At 36.9% G+C, this 18,184-nt stretch overlaps 2 pseudogenes across 2 annotated transcripts; both read right to left on the bottom strand.

The window, feature by feature from the left end:
- Positions 1–7,143: 7,143 nt before the first annotated feature.
- Positions 7,144–10,167, bottom strand: LOC143619468 (G-type lectin S-receptor-like serine/threonine-protein kinase At2g19130 pseudogene; annotated as a pseudogene). Its single transcript, XR_013151187.1, has 2 exons — positions 9,983–10,167; positions 7,144–9,884 (listed from the first exon to the last, which is right to left on the bottom strand). The product of XR_013151187.1 is annotated as a G-type lectin S-receptor-like serine/threonine-protein kinase At2g19130 pseudogene (transcript).
- Positions 10,168–10,264: 97 nt separating this feature from the next.
- LOC143619467 (uncharacterized) lies at positions 10,265–13,503 on the bottom strand (annotated as a pseudogene). The gene is made up of 4 exons (XR_013151186.1): positions 13,249–13,503; positions 11,202–11,410; positions 11,013–11,120; positions 10,265–10,944 (listed from the first exon to the last, which is right to left on the bottom strand). The product of XR_013151186.1 is annotated as an uncharacterized LOC143619467 (transcript).
- Between the last annotated feature and the right edge of the window lie 4,681 nt (positions 13,504–18,184).

Genomic DNA, 18,184 nt, shown 5'->3' with positions numbered 1-18,184 from the left:
GAAAGTGATATGGAAGCATCGCAAGGGATCGGACGCTACATGGGAAGCTGAGGAAGACATGCGCAAATTTTATCCAAATTTGTTTATGTAATAGCTAGGTTTCGGGGACGAAACCTCTTTAAGGAGGGAAGACTTGTAACATCCCGTTTTTTGGGTTTCGGTTAATAAATGAAAGTATGGGTTATTAGGAGTTGGGCTAGTGTTGGGTCAATGGACATGGGTTATGGACTTGGGTTATGAAAGAAAGAGGAAAGGACCATGGGCTTAAGCCCATGATCCATAATTATATAAACCTTAATTACCCATTTATTTCTCATTTCACACATATTCCATACACCTCTCAAAACACACACTTAAGCTCCCTTTCTCTCTCTAGCCGAAATATAGAAGAAGAAACGGATCCCGGCCCAAGGTAATGATAGTTTAATATTGTATGAAATTAAACCGTTAGATATAGTCACGAAACGACGAGCAGACACCGTTAAACCGTTTAAGTCATGAGCTTAGGGGTCACCCTAGCTCAAATCTGGATCAAACGAGACGAAAAACGGTAAAAAAAACTGTGGAAAACGAGATAGATCTCGTTTTTCCGGTGAAACAGCGTTTTTCCGGCGGCGGCGCCGGAAAGGCGGCGGGTACGAGGTTAGCGTGTCAGAGAATGTTTCCGACATTCTCTGGCCTAACCCTAATTCGCTAAGGGTAACTAGCGAAATAGATGTGATTCGCCAGCCGATTCGGTAAGGAAAGATTAGCGAACTGGCATGTAATTCGTTAAGGAAATAAGGGCGAACTAGGCCATTCGCTAAGGCCATTCGTTAAGGGAGGGACGAATGAACCCCATTCGTTATAGGGTTCATTCGTTGACCAGATCAGTTCGTTAAGGTTCAATTTGCTAAAGGGGCCAGCTCGTTAAGATGCCTGATTCGTTACAAAGGCAGATTCGCTATAATGGGTAATTCGTTATGAATTCCCATTCGTTAAGGACTGAGTGACGAATCAGAACTTTGAAAGAATGACAGAATGGTCCCTGGACTTAGAAAAGAATGATTTAATTACAAAGAAGCCCTTGGATTTTATGTAGCAAATTATTTAATGATTCAAAATCTTAATGGAAAATGTGTTAAGACTGTTAATGAAAATAAAAATTTTCCAAGCTGACCTGGCAGCTTAACCCCAGCCAAGGGCTCTGCCCCTGGACCCCGCTAGGGGCTGCCGCCCCTAGAACCCCGCTGCCAGGGGCGCTGCCCCCGGACCACCCCCGTTCGTTGAGGGTAATAATTAAACTAGAAAGACGATATGTGTAGTGATAGTTTACTGAAACGTATAATTATTATACAGTTAGTCGTGCACAGCTCAAGAAGGGAATAACCGTAAACGGTGAACGCAACCGTGTTGAGGTGAGTTTCTAGCCCCACTTCCTTGTTATGTTTTCGGGGCTGTGTGCATACTCGATGTGATAGTTAATACACTTACCTTAAGTGGTAAGTGTATGCCTTGTATGATTTATGTATGATGATTGCTTGACGGTGCGTGAACGATCTTCGGATATTGCACGTACCGTCAGGTGGTAGCTAAAGATGTGATTGCCATGTATGATGTAAGATAAGATGCACGTATGAATATATATGATCTATGCATAATGTACGTATGATATGTTAATGGTACGTGAACGCTCTTCGGAGATTGCACGTATTGTCAGGAACAGTATTTAAGAACAGGTATGGTATGAAGCTATGGAAGAAAGGGTACCGGACCCTAATAATATCCGAGGATGAAGGGTACCGGACCCTAATAATATCCGAGGATGAAGGGTACCGGACCCTAATAATATCCGAGGATGAAGGGTGACCGGACCCTAATAATATCCGAGGATGGAGGGTACTGGACCCTTATAATATCCGAGGTAAGTAGGGTGAAACGCCTTTTATAATGTATGGTTAGATATGAATGTGTATGGACGAATGCTGAACATGATATGTATGTAATGTGTACCTTCGGGCACGTATATGTGTATGAAAAGTAAATTATGTGATTAACTAGAACTCACTCAGCGTAGCTGACTTTTAGTATGCACGCAGGCAAATAGGTTGAGGCAGCTCGCATGAATGAAGACACATGGCACGGAATCGAAGATACTGGCATCTTGAAGAAATGTTGTGATGTTTTAAAGACTATGTTTTGTTTTAATTGACTACGAATGTTTTATAAGACATGATTTGATGGTTATGTAAAATGTTATGGGTGAAGTTTTATTATTCCGCGAAAGTTTTTATTAACTCTGATGTTTAGAACTGCGTTTATGAGTAAATCCAACACTAATGTAGGGCTACCGGTAACGGGGCCTTACAGAACTCATTGATTGGGAGAGAACTAGAGAACTCATAATTAGAGGGTTACTTTTATAAAAATGTTTTCCAAATAATATTAATAACCCACAACTTCACCAATTACCTTCTTCACCATACGTCTTCACAAATTGATGATCCAGATCTAATATTTGTTTGAATTGATGAGAGTTTGATGATATAGTAATGATTTCGAGATGTTATAGAACAAATTTAATGCTCAATATTCAGTTTCAGTCAGCAAATTATCAGATCTAAGAGTTTGACTTCGTCATTGGTCAAAATTGGATAGATAACGTCAAAATTAGAGTTATATTGATGAAATTGAAGGTTGACTGAGAGTCGATTATTGATTCTGAGTATGTTTATATTAGTTTCGTTAATCAATGTGTAGTTTTGATGAGGTAATTTGGAGGATTATGAACCAATTGTGTTTATGAGGTTCCTGCAATACTAATATTATGTTATCACATAAGTGCATATACGTAATACCACCGGTCCAAATGCATTTAGTTGTAGATAAATGCATATAGGTAACACAATACCCTGAAACATTCCGTATGATTCTTAGCAAACACACCTCAATCCAATCAATTATAAGTGTTGCATAGATGCAATACAAGAGACTGCAGATATATGTAATAGATAACTACTGCATATACGTAATACAACATATTGCATATGTATGTAACAGACAAGTGTTGCATATATGTAATACAACAGACTTCATATGCATGTAATATATAAGTGTTGTGTATATGTAATACAACATACTATATATGTAGGTAATAGATTAGTTTTGCATATACGTAATAGATGACCGCTGCATATAAATAATACAACATACTATATATTAGATCTAGATCATGTGAAAGATACAGGGAATGATGGAGTGAGAGAAGAGATAATGACAGGATTAGATTTAGGTCAATTCCAATTTTACCGCCTCATTAAAAACCAGCCTTTTTTTTCTATTTCCCCCTTCCCTTTTGATTCAACCATTGATCATGTAAAATCAATGGTTTTAATGGAGTTCTCTAGTTCTCTTTTTAAGATGAGTTCTCTCTTGATCCCGCCCATATATATATATATATATATATATATATATATATATATATTAATTGAGAAGCTGGCTTGCTCTCTACTTTTTCTACTTATCGTTACTGGTTATTATGCTCAGGATACAACTACTTAAAGCATTTCATCTCGTCACCTAAGGTTATACGTGTGGTTTCTATGTCACCTCCTCCACCACCTGTAAACTCCAGCTACTCCTTTTGCATTCATTATGATGTCTCTTGCTTTCAACCCCCTTTTCCATGCTCTAAGGTTTCTCTCTCTAAGTTTCATAAATAGCTCTCTTATCTTCTTAACGTTTCTTTTTCAGCGACTCCATGGTAGCCATCGATGATTAAACTCGGTGGTGACACGGGACTCTCTATCTAGAGAAAGAGAACAGGGACAGAGAAAGAGGTACAAGGGTGTGTTCTAGAGAGAGAAACAAACAGACGGGCGCTGCGGTGGAAAGTGCAGCGCCCGGTTTTCTCTTTGTCCGTTACATTTCCGGCGACTCCATGATTGCCTCGCATGATTATAGAAGTCAGTGCCGCACCCCCACATCTTCTTAAGTATTTGCTTCTTCTTTGAAATTGATTTGAGCCTTAGTTCTACATAAACCTCTCACATAAAGCCTACTACGTCGATTTCATCTCTGCTTCCGCCGGTAACGATTTCTTCATTTGGATCCCGCTGTCTATGGCGTCGGCGGAAAGTGGAAAGTTGTGGCGCTTTCATCGTTCTCCGTTTCACGCTTTCAACCTTTTGCTTTCACTCCACGGCGGTCAGATTCTGAATAGGTGTTGTTACAGTGGTCAATTTTGCTTAATTTTGTGATGCACTAAAGATGTGTTGACTAAAAATTGGAGTTAAAATTAGTGTTTTTATATCATCATATGGTTTTAATAATAGCTTACCTCATATAAACAACAAGTGATATAGTCTCACGAAGTTGAAGCAATAGCAACTAACATAACCAAATTGTCAATTTCACACCCGCCCCATTAAACGCGGGTAAACTAACTAGCTTTTTCTAACTTGGTTTTGATAGTTTTGATTAAAAAAAAAATTTCTTTAGCCGAATTTTTTAGGAGAAAAATCTTTTGAGGGCGATGTAAAGTCAGGTAACAAGTAATAGTAAGAGAAAGTTAACGTAAAAATTAAATTAGCATGCTAACTATGGGAATCAAGTAGTGTAATTATATATACAATATATTGTAATTATAGTGTAGTGTAATTACAGCGTAGTGTAATTATAAAATGATTTAATTAAATAATTACACAATCACACTATTTGTATATATATAAGTTTTGTATATATATAATTACACTACGTGATTCTCACAGTTGGCATGTTTATTTAATTTGTATTTGATCCAAACACAAATCTTATAAACAAAACTATTTCCTTTTTTCATAAGGGCAGACGGCGCACCGCGTGGTGGCCTCCCCATCACGCGTGGTGGCCCTTAGCACACCGTCGCCGCCCCCCTTGTCACGCTAAAAAGAGTTGTTTGCTTGATGGTTGTCACGCGTGATGATGGGTGTATTCCAAGAGCGTAACAGATGGCACCGCACTTTTCTGTCCGTACTTTGTCAACGAGAGATATTACAGACGTGGCTACTATCTTGTCGACGGTATCTACCCCCAATTGTCTGTTTTTGTGAAAGCCTTTTCGTTTCCTGTCAAGACCAATGAAAAGGCGGTCAAGAAGTTGCAAGAATCGGCAAGAAAAGATGTCGAGAGAGCTTTCGGTGTTTTAAAGGGTAGATGGTGCATACTCAGTCGACCGGTTCGTGCAATGAAAAAACCCACGATCTCTAGCTACGTGTATGCATGCATCATATTACACAATATGTTAATAAAAGAAGATGGAAATGCAATTTCTCCAGATTGGGTACCGGATCCTTCTACTCAAGTTCCCGTTCCCGATGATGTCCAATTAGACTTGCGGGATGAAGATATTCATCATCGGTTGAGATGAGATCTTGTTACGCATATAGGTTCTTTAGGTTTGGAATTTCCGGATTCAGACGAGGAGTAGACGTTCGTTGTAACTTTTATTTTTTATTTCTAAATTTTATGTTGAATTATGTTCTATTAAACTATTTTTTTTATTTTTAAGTTCTATTAAATATTGTTTTAATTTTTAAAGTTACAAAAAAAATAAAAAAAAAGTCCATCACACACCATCACACCACACCACCACCCCTAGTAAAAAAACCATCACATGTGATGGAATTTGGGTTGGTGATGTGGCACAATATAATTGGGTGGGGTGTGTGGTGAGTGATGCCACCACATCCACCATCCCTCCCTATATAAAGCCACAAATAGCAGCGACAAACTTTTGTCATTTTTGTTCATTTCAAACCTTTTCATTAGAATTATATATTCGTAAGAATAAACCCAAAAATGGCAGCAATATATTTTACCATTTTTGGTTATGTACTGAACAATTGAAAACTTTAGTGATACATTTTTGTGCTGTAGATCTGAAAGAAAAAAAAAGGTGAACAATAGTTAATGAATTCTATATGCTACATGGGTGGATGGGGGTAAGCACATTAACAAACAAAAAAAAAAAAAAAATTCCATGTTTTTACAACCTATGTCCACATTATTGTTCAAAATTCACATGTAGCAGGGTCTTTACATGCAAAATGTTGTTGAGAGACTTTAACATGAAAAGACAGAAAATATGTTTTTTTAGTATTTGCCCATCAATAAATAAAGAAGTAAAGTCAATATAAGCTCTCTTCATAAACGGTAAATTTACTATGATGGAAGACTTGTGAAACTTTTTTTATGACTTGGAAAAAGCACAACTTGGCAGTGGAATTGTTCAAAAAGACTAGGTTGTGGGTTGGAAGAGCAGCGGTGATTAGGTTGTGGGTTGGGACGGATCGTAGTTGAGTGTAGAGGCTGTATTAGGTTGAGGGTTATATTGGTCCTCTTTCTCGTTCAGATTCTTATTCAATCTGACCGAATAAGAGGTAAAAGTTTCCATTCAGATGTATTTTTTAAACAAACCAAACACCCCATATCTGGCCGAATAAGATGTGAAAGTCTGAATGCTTTCATTAAGTGGCAAAACAAACACCCCCTAGGCCACCATTGAACATCGAACGTGTCTACATTGTGACCCACTTCATTTAATATCAACCAATAGCTAGTTATTTCAGACCTTAGAAGAAACCACGGAACAGTTATATACCCATACGAAGAACAATAAGTAACTAGAGAACTCTTTATCACTCAGCCATAATACATTTGTCTACCAAGAAGCATGTACAAAACAGACTTTTGTTTTATAGTTGGAAAGTGTGATAGAGCCGGAATTTTTTTTCTATGTTACACGTATTTTTCGGTATTTAAATTTAAAACTACCCGGCGAAGTTTTGGGTCAGGTTGGATCACCTAAATTATCATTTATAGGTTATCTGATATTTGGTGTTAATACTTCTATCAAGTAAATTGATCCTATTGATCATTTCTTGTATACATATACTATTTAACATATTCTTCTAATTTTTCTGTTTACAAAAGAAAATAGAATGTGGCCATAAACAACTTTGTTTACATTATATAAACAAATGTAAACCATAAAACCAAAATGCATGATCCAATCACAAGCTCCAATTTTTTCATTCTCAGATCATATAAACAACTCACAAAATAATATATCTAAAACACCTCCTGAAATTATGTCTAATAAAAAGATTAAAACACATGACAAAATAAGAAGAAAATAAAGGTATTCATATCATATGTCAATTACAGATTAGGCATATTTCTAAGCATATATATCATCACTCATGTTATATAGCAACCTAATACTTGGAGACCCCAACAGTACCATCAATTACAATATTTGAGCATAGCCTTTAGCAATAAATGCTCAAAACACAAATTAACCACACATATGTATCGCAAACATCATTAATGCGGCGTGTGTTCTAGACAGATATCTTGGTCTTTGAAGAAGATGCGCTGTTAGATTGTGAATCATGACTTGATGAGTTGCTCAGTGGTTGTGAACTCCCGTTTGATGATGGCTCGGTGAAGAAAACAATCGGCTCCGTATTATCAAGAAATAACTTGACAGATCGTGGGACCGGAGGCATGTTAACATCCAATACTCCCTCAAGAATTTGTTCCACCAAACTCATTGAAGGCCTATTATCTTCCTCATCTTGAATACACCAACACGCAACTTTGCAAATTCTGGTGACTTGCTCAACACTCGCTTCCCGGTTTAACCTACTGTCTAATAGGCTAAGGATATCACCTCCCGTCATTAGCACATTAGCAACCAAACTAGGAAAGAATTTACCTCTTGAGTCATCAGATTGCTCAGCGTTTCTTTTACCATAAACTAACTCAAAAAGCATCATTCCGTAGCTAAAAACATCTGCTTTGGTTGTGACGGGCACCCCCGATAACCATTCGGGTGCTAGATATCCTTTTGTCCCTCTAAAAGTAGTCAAAACCCGACTAAACTCTCGACCCACAAGCTTTGCCAGACCAAATTCTGCTAATTTTGGGCAGAAATCAGCGTCTAAAAGAATGTTTTCTGGCTTTATGTCACAGTGAATTATACAGTCTCTACACTTCTCATGAAGATAAACCAACCCTCTTGCAATTCCAAGTGCAATGTCACACCTTGTTTCCCAGTCTAGAACACTATCTTGTTTTTCATGGAAAAGATGAGAATCTAGAGAACCGTTTGGCATGTAATCATACACCAACAGCTTGCTGTTACCTTGTGCACAAAACCCACGAAGATGAACAAGATTAACATGTTGGATGGTCCCAATTGTGCTGACTTCACTCCTGAACTGTTTATCTCCTTGACTAATACTTTCAAGCTTTTTCACCGCCACAACCGATGCATCACGCAGTACCCCCTTGAAAACTGAACCAAACCCACCACCTCCTAATTTCTCTGTGAAATTTTTGGTGGCTATTTGTAAATACCTAAAAACAAACGACACCAGGGATCCCTCCATTGTTGTCTTCCCAACCGATATCCTCTTTTTTCTATAGATTATAAACAAATTAGACCCAAAACAAGAACCACGCCTGCCACAACGGACCCGATAACAGCACCATGATTACTTTTTTTCTGTAACTGAGGTGGAAGATCTTTAGAAGCGATTTTGATATTGATCATTTTCCCACTAACATTGTCTTCTGAAAGATTCAAAAGCTCTACCTCCCAAACCGAGCATTGATTATCTGAAAACGAGTAAGCATTACACCGACAACTGTTTATACACGTGGCACGACATTCTCCACCACTCCCAACCACCATAGACAAGGAATTTAGAGGGATATCAGCTACTTTAACCGTTGTAAAGGAGATTTTCTTGGTATCCCCACATTCCAAATCTGTTTTTCTCACACACCCACCAGAGAAAGCACTCTGATTCCAATCATTTTCGGATTTAGGTTTGAAACCAGTCAAGCAATTACAATATGGCAATAGAGTCCGTCTGCAAGTACCAAAAGCACCACAGAAAGCATATACCTCACACTGTGATGTTCTAGGCTGAATCCAAAACAAACTCCATTTTTTCGTTTGTTCCAACCATGATTGTTGCTGAACTTGACCAGAAACACACATTATAAATCTAGATATAATGGAGGAATTATACACAGAATAAATGAAGTAACTCTCGTTTTCATTTGAAATAAAGCTGAAATTATAAATGTAATTTAAACTCATTTCAGGTACTAAGCTAAATATCTGCCCATTCCATGGCCCCACTTGTCCAGTATTGTTGGGACCCATTCCACTTGCTTTCATACTCTTTACTAGAAGGGATAAGCTCCAAAAAGAAGAGGCCTACCCCGGGATCATCATCGCTTCTCCATGATGTAAGAAGTTGGCTTTGTTCTATTATCATAAGCAAGTTTAGAACCGGGTAACCAGGTATCCACTGGGTGGTCAAAACTTTGCCAGATGGGTTCAACTGTTTTGGACCCGTCACTCAGAACTAAGTTACCATCGTCAAGAAGAACAGCAGTTACAGAATTAAAACGGGCAGTGGTGACATTTGTGGACCAAATTAGTAGCTTGGACTCGTTTATGAGCACTAAGTTACTGTTTACAATTTTTAATTCTGATATGAATCTATCGGAGATGGGTGTTTCTCGGTTTGCTACCCAGACTATAGTAGGAGGATCGGAAGATACCTTCTTATACCATATTCCTATATAATAGTTGGAAGAATTACCTGCTTGAAGAAGCCCAGCTCAAAGTTTCCACCTTTTGATATGATTGTTTGGCTTCCAGATAAAGACTGGTTTGCAGATATGGTATCGGCTCCAGATGTGAAAGAAACGATGAGAAAGAAGCACAAAAGAACCAAAAACTCCATTAGTGATCAAGCTGTTACAAGTATTGTATTGCCAGCATTGGTTTTATAGAACTGACATTCTTTTTGGACAAAGTCAAGTCAATATAAACTAAAAATCTTTTTTTCTATAACAAAGTCCTACTCCAAGAACTGTAAAGTTGAAAAGAATATCATAGAAGACTTGTTTAACTCAAAAATAACTTGGGAAAAAAAACAATTTGACACTGAAGTTATTTTCCACACGTTAGACATGTCACATCCCTATATACTCCACTGGTCCAACCAAATTGGTATTTATTGGCCAACTTTGATCACTGAAAGTTGAATTGGTCAATGATTTTATTTTAGTCCTTGATAAATTAGAGGAACCACAATAACAGCCATACAATGAAAGATAAGTCACAACAGAACTATTTTTATTTTCAAAACTGTGTCAAAGAAACATGCAACTCCAACAATCTGATGGAAGTCCAAAATTGGCCCGGTTGGCACAAAAAAATTAATCATCACAACAATCTTCACTTGTTAGCTTCGCACCACGGTTAAACCTTCTTAACAAACTAACCCTAGTTTTATGAACACAGAATCTATACTGTTTAATCTTTTTTCTCCTTAACTTCACATTGGTGGAACTATTACAAGCAAGAGTAGACTTACATTCACCTTCAACCGGTGCACTTTCTTCCATGGTCACATGTTTTTGGCATAAGCTCGATGTTCCATAAATGTTGCGAAGATGGTAACACGGATCAACATAAGACAATGATGAAGACACAATACCTTTGATGTTGTTCGGGCATAGAAACTTAACAAACTCCACTATCTCTGAAAAGCAGGAGTGATCAGAATATGGAACCGTGTAGATATACTGATGATGCTTTTCTATGTTATTTGTGTATCTATTTCGCATATTCATATCAAAATCGTTATCCGTCTCTTTCTTCAATGAAGAAACACCGCATGATTTATCCTTGCTTCCGACTTTCTTTAGCTTCCACGGAAGTCCAGATGGCATGATCCCAATGGTCGGGCGCATAGCATTTAATCCTTCTAGTGTTTCAACAGAAAAACTATAGCGAGGAACAGCTCGTACTCTCGTCAAAGTGGTTTTGGTTGTGAAATTGTCATGTAGTCCAAGAAGATGCATGGTTTGTAAGCGCTCAGGCCATACCCAAATCTGCAATAAAAGTAATAAACAGAACATTATTGATGAAGTTATACAAAAACTGGTTGGTAGTGAATTACCTTTACTTTGAGCATCTTTGAGATGTAGAGTAACAAATCCTCTTTTCCTAACGTGTCTATGCCAATGACGATGTCATGTTCAGGATAGGAATTGATGATATTAACTACCTGAAGGTGATTTATTAAAGAACAACATAAGAATTCCTATTTTACTTGGTTGCATTATAAAGCCTGAATAAAATGAACCACCTGTTGAGCAGCCACTTCCCTTGAAGGAAATGAGTAGGATGGGTTGCAGTAAGTGTTGTCAATGTAAAGGGTGTCGACTTTCTCGTTGTTGAGAGCATTAAGAAGCATGTTTTTGCCCATTTGTGTAATTTGACTTTCTACTTCCCAACGAAAATCCCCTGTGTAAAGGGTGATGCCAAACGCACCCCGGAAAAGATACATAACAGCCCCTGCCATATAACAAAGGAATGATAGAAATTAACTAATGAGTCTTTGCTCAATAAAGAGAAACTTTTGATTTTGCCAAAAAGACAACCGTTGAACCTAAGGGAAACACACACTGCGATGTTTACTTGAATACTAATACGTACAATAGAACAGATTGTATTTCTAACCATGTTACTTAAGAATAAACTAATAAGCCTTAGAACAAGTTCTGCGCAGACATATATCAGTACCGAATAGTGATTACAAGAAACTTAAGCAGGGTGCGAGAATGGTTATTAACATAGAAATATATCTTGAAATCTGTAAAAGTATTTTGTACATGCTTAAGAAAGCAAAATGTGTTTGCCATCACTAAGGGGTGCAAACGAGCCAAGCTGCTCGCGAGCTACTCGAAATCGGCTGGTGAAAAAGCTCGATCGAGCCAAGCTTAAACGAGCACGAGCCCGACCTTGAGCCTAAAAGAAAGCTCGTTTAATAAACGAGCCCGAGCCCAGGCCCGAGCTTCAGCTATCGAGCTCGAGCCGGCTCACGAGCCTAAACGAGCCTGTCATTTATATATTTTTTTATAACTATATATATTAATAGATACATATATATTTAATAATTATTAATTGATATATATAATTTTATGAAAAAAGTTAACTAAATAACATATTATTTTATATAATCCTAGTCTTTATGTTCTCTGTGTTAGAGGAGTTAGATGTCCCTCATGTTGAACATCTGACATCAAGTATAAAGTTATTATGAATATAAATATAAAAATATAATTATAAATATATAAAAAAATAATTAATAAATATTAAACAAGCCGAGCTTGAAAAACTATGAAATGAGCCGAGCTCGGGCTTGGCTCGACTCGGCTCGTTTGCACCCCTAGCCATCACACTGAATGCATCACAACATACCCATGAACAGCATTTTTAAGTCTTAACCCCTATTGTGGTATCAGTAAACAGAACCTTGTGTAATCCGTCACAGAAACTTTAAATTAAGACTATTGTAAAGTGTAAACGAACCATACGTTCGGTGAACAGTCTCTGAACTGAACTGTTCAGCAGGAAGTTCAATTATTTAATAAAGGTATATTGGTTTTTATTACTACCAAGTATCACCTTTTGGTCGTTGTCAGTCCCAACTAACGAATTGGCTGCTGACAATCCCACCTTTTAACGTATTTGTTCCCAACGGTCCACGACTAACAGAATCCTAACGCCGCTAGTTGCAGGTCGTCAGAAATATGTTTTTGGCCGGAAAACTCAACATTTTTGTACCAAACAATTTTGTAACTTTGTATCGGGCCTTTAGGAACCTTTTTCTGGTAAAAACCCTGATTATTGAGGTCACCGCAAACCCTAGAACCATCGTCGAAAACGGTTGGTGGGGCTCAAGTGGTGGTGGTTGGTTGGTGGTGAGTCAATTGGTGGTGGTTGCGGTGTTCCAGTGGTGATTTCTGGAAAAAAATAAATGTGACTTTTCCGAACAAAAACGTTTTTCCAGCGACCTGCAAGTAACGTTGTTAGGATTCCGTTAGTCGTGGACCGCTGGGAACAGATACGTTAAAAGTTGGGACCCAATCCGTTAGTTGGGACCGACAGCGACCAAAAAGAGAAAGTTGAGACCAATAAAACCAGTATACCTTTATAAATGAGCAAAAGAATTGTGTTCATTTAGTTAAACGAACAAACAAACATAAACACATGTCTCGTTTGTGTTCATTAATTTACGCTCGTTAATATATTCATTGAAATTATTTTAATCCATAACAGCATAACCAAGTTTAATAAATTGTGCATTTAAAGTTGAATGAACGAACACAAACTTGAATTAACAATTATACCAGGGCAGTGGTTGGCTTCAATGGGCATAACTTGAAGCTTAGTTTGCGACAGAAGAGGTAAGCGGTGCCATTGGCCGATGCGGAGAGTTCGAATCAAGGAGGTGTCGAAGCCGGGGAACTTGTGGTGGAAGAGCCTGGCGGTGAGGTGAGAGCACAAGAGTGGGCCTCTGTTCCAGCGAGGGGACAGACCCACTGTGTGATCAGCGTGAAGATGAGTCAGCAGGTCCCTGAACCCCAACGGTCCACCGATATCATCTTTCCCACCTCTTGCTTCATTTTGAAACCATCAATTTCGTTTCATGTCAAACTCAAACCTAGGGTTTATATCATTAACTTTTATTTCCCGGGTTTTCACCTTCAAAATTCGATTCACATATTTATATTTAATTTTTCTTTTAAATTGGGTCGCTTTTTCCCTAAAACCGTAACCATAACCTAACTATTGGTGAATCAGAAAACCATAAACATTGTTCATCGGTTATGATTAATCGGTTGTAGATGTTAATTTGATTCGGTTATGGTTTGGTTAACAGTCAACAAAAAATATGAATAAGTTCAACATGTATTTATCAAGAAAGATATAAGTTTTTCAAGGCGGTGCTCCATGTTTGGGGTCGTGTATCGCGGTGTGCACTGTTCGGTTGGTATGGTTACTAGTCTAAACTAAAACCGAAATTGAAATTATCGGTTAATTTGTTTATATTAATCGATTGATTTTCGGTTAATCAGTTCGGTATATTCGATTAGTTTGTCAGTTTAGTTCATTTAATGTTGGTTACTAACCAAGCCCAAGCTTGAGCTAGAGCTAGAGCTTTTGCTTAAATTACATGAAATTGAGGTATGAATAAATGAAATGAAAGCATAAAAACATGAGATAGAGGTATAAACACGTGAAATGATGGTATGTTTACATCAAATGAAAGTATAAAACATGATTATGTGAAAATATGAATTTTTTAATTCGGTTGAGTTAGTTTCTGTTAAACTAAAAGTAAAAAAAAAGAAAACAATTTATTTATGCATACATAATTACATATACTTAAATACCATATCCGTATTTGATACAAATGCTAACTAGAATTGCTTATATATTTATTTATGAAACATGATCAAAGGCATTTAATTTTGGAAAATTGCTTTTAAATAATCCAAACTATACCTTATTGGTAAATATCAGTCTCAACATTACACTTGCTTGCTGGCAGTTGCAACTATTTGTCTATTTGTTTTTAACGGGCCGCGACTAGCGGATGTTAATTCCGTTAGTCTTTGTCTGACGTGGCCATCCCAGTTGGCAAAAACTTGATTACGTGGAACGTTACGTGGCGGCTGACTGTGCCCATCCCACCACTAAACCCATCATCTTCAACCTAATACTCTTTACAACCCACAACAACCACAACACCACAAGTCCACCACCCCTGCAACCATCGCCGGAACCCCGACCACCACCATGCCCATCCACGGCAACCCCCACTGAACCCACCACCTGCACCTAGCCATCTTCTGGCCATCTTCTATGACCCCCAACTTGCCGGAGTTCTGCCCTAATATTGCCGGAGTTCACAAAACCCATATTCGACTATACCATATACCTCCTTTCAACTTCATTCAACATGATTTGAACCCCACCGACCACCGCCACTCTACTCACGCGGGCCACCGCCGCCGCTACCCTGCTCACTAAAGGACCATTGTCTCAAACCCTAAATATAAGCAATCGGATCTGGATTTAGAGCGCATCTGGGTTTTGTGAACTCCGGCAAGATTAGGGCAGAACTCCGACAAGTTGGGGGTCGGAGAAGATGGCCGGAAGAATGCCAGTTGCAGGTGGTGGGTTCCAGTGGTGGTTGTTGTGGATGGGCATGGTGGTGGTCGGGGTTCCGGCGATGGTTGCAGGGGTGGTGGACTGGTGGTGTTGTGGTGGTTGTGAGTTGTAAAGAGTATTAGGTTGAAGATGATGGGTTTAGTAGTGGGATAGACACAGTCAGCCGCCACGTAACATTCCACGTAATCAAGTTTTTGCCAACTAGGATGGCCACGTCAGACAAAGACTAACGGAGTTAACATCCGTTAGTCGCGGCTCATTAAAAACAAATACACAAATAGTTGATACTGCCAGCAGACAAGTGTAAAGTTGGGACTGATATTTACCAATAGAGCATAGTTTGGATTATTTAAAACCAATTTTCCTTTTATTTTTAACATGAAAACAGTGAGAGCCACTTTGCTGTTATCATTAGATTTATTTTTATAGGTGTTTGCTGTTATTTTTTGTTCGTATGTGTAAATTTTTTATTGTGAGACGTTATAAGTATTTGTTGATTTATATTTTGTTGTTATTATTAGATTTTTTTTCTTTTGCTGTTATAAGTATTTGCTGTTATTATTTTGTTCTTGATTTTGATTCTTTTGTTGTAATTTTTAGGTTTTTTCTTTGTTAGTATAAATCATTGCTTATGTAGATTGGTATTGTAGTTTGTATTATTTTTTACGTTCTCTTTTTTTATAAACTATTATTATATCCTTTACTGGATGATACTAAGAAATGTGGTGCTTATATATTTGTATCCTTTACTGAATAACGCTAAGAAATGTGGATACCTGTAACCCCCGAGTTTATAAATGTTTACAAGTAGATCGTATAACTCATTTAGAGTTGATGGAACATGATAAAGTATTCATATTGTCATCTATGACAACTGATTTTTGGTTAATCAAAATTTAGTTAGTTTTAATTTGGTTTCGATTAATAGTTCAATTATTGCTCATCCTAGTAATGTATTTTGAGTTTTAAGTGCTTATTGAGTTCTTTGTTTAAAAAACATGAATAAAAGTTATAAATGCAACTATTAGTCTCAAAAAAAAAATAAAATCTGTTGGTCCAAATTATATAACATATGAAAAAACTATTAAACAGAGTTATAGGCTTATAGCCTAAACATGGTAGTGCTTCAAAATTCAGCCCATTTGATTTTGCAGAAGTTTCTGGCTTTCTGCTACCGTGTACTATGGCCCATCTCACAACGAACTCTAATCTTGGGCCCAAACTCTAATTTTAATACCGCAATCGCATACAAATGGTATTCAATACAAAATAAATGTCAACAATAAAATCCGATAACTTGTATTTGTATTCGTTTCCACTTTGACTAATTTCTTCAACTACCACAATCTGTTTCTGAACCATAAGTTGTAGGGGTGTTCAGTTATGAGATACTGAGTTTCGGGTATTTGAAATTCCTTTCCAAAATTTAAAATACGGATTCATTCAGATATTGAAACAGAGAGACCCGTGAACCGAAAAGTATGTTTAATAATCTATTATTTAATTATTCAAAATATTTATTGTTTAATAATTAAAAATATTCGATGTGATAATTCGGATATATGAGTTGACCGATTTTTTTAAAGACTATGCAAATCCAAAAGTTCATATATCTAAACTTTTGGATATTTTATATTCGAAATTTCGAATATGATTTCGGATTCAGATCATTTGCACACCCCTATCCATGTTGGCATCATGGCATGTATCCCTTAATCTGCCCATTTGATTCTTTTGAATCAATTAACTGTAGTATTTTCTTTTTCTCTTTCCATCTAGGTGTAGTGTTGCCCACTTCTATAGATTGAAGTGGTTGAAGGAGTAGGTATTTTTATATCAGGCACTTCACTTTTTCAAGTTCATTGTGTAGTTTATATTATCTTTTGTCAATTATTTGGCCAAAATTTATAACACGCTAGGATCAATAATTTGCATATGGTTTATTGTAAAAGTAATTGGTGGTTACTAAATCTCATATGAATAGCATGAATATTTTCCTTGGTTTTCTTATTGATTATGCATATGCAAAATAACATAACATGTGTGAAAGATAAGTCTTTATCGGGAATGCTCTAATTATCATCGGACGAATTTAAGATTTTATACGGAAATGATATAAACAAGACTATAATAGCATGGGGAATGATCTAAACAAGAGTTTATATGGTCTAATTAATTATCCTCGGACGAATTAAAAATTACTACAGTCATCGCAGTTACTCAGTCAAAGTGAAATATGTCTTAATTTGTAGCGTTTGTCTGTGATTTATTTGGACTCTAAAGCGAAATTCAAATTGGAGACTTTTTCGTTTCCTTTTTTTTTTCTTTTTCTTTCTTTTTTTTTTTGTAATGTGATTTATTGTTTAAACTTATGATATTTTTAATGTGATTTATTGTTTAAACTTGTAATCATATTCCGATATCACTACTTTTGTTAGCTAATCATCTACCGGCATCAATTTTATAGAACCCTAATTTTCATGCGGATTTTTTTTATATCACATAATTGAACAAATCAAGATACAAGAAAAATATGCATACCGAACTTGATACACCCCATTACCTCCAAACTGTTATCAATTTCATATTAGATGGGACGGAGTTGACCCGTTCCCCAATTTATCCCATTTTCCCTCAAAATAAGTGGTGGGTCTTCCAAATCCATTTTCTCCCATTTTTCCCCGGCTTCCTCTATTTTCTTCATTCTTTCGCAGATGCCGGCGAAAAGTGGATAAGACTTATTATATGCTCAAAATATTTCAATTCATAATAAAAAAAACATATGGGACCATAAATGCTTGTATTTTTATTATACGTTAGGGTCACTCGTGGCTAAAAAAGTGATGCGATTTGTGTTAAAAATCTCTTAAGCACTCTATGTGATTGTGATAGTGTAAGAGTATATATTAATTATTATCCATGTGTAGTGTTTGATTAATCATATACTAATTAACTGATTTTTTTCAGTTTGTTGTTCTTTCATTAACCTGTTTAGAACGCCATTATTTTTTATTAATAAAGTTGAAAGAACCTCACTAACCGAAGAGATTGTGTCTCATTCGGGACAAACCACGGAACAATCAATAGTACGTAGCATACCCAAGAAAA

The sequence above is a fragment of the Bidens hawaiensis genome, unplaced genomic scaffold (assembly GCF_021521415.1).
Source record: "Bidens hawaiensis isolate Kalapana, Puna unplaced genomic scaffold, B.hawaiensis_p1.1 tig00002442_1, whole genome shotgun sequence".
Lineage (NCBI taxonomy): Eukaryota > Viridiplantae > Streptophyta > Magnoliopsida > Asterales > Asteraceae > Bidens > Bidens hawaiensis.
The sequence above is the reverse complement of the archived record's forward strand: the minus strand, read 5'-3'. Positions and strand labels throughout refer to the sequence as shown.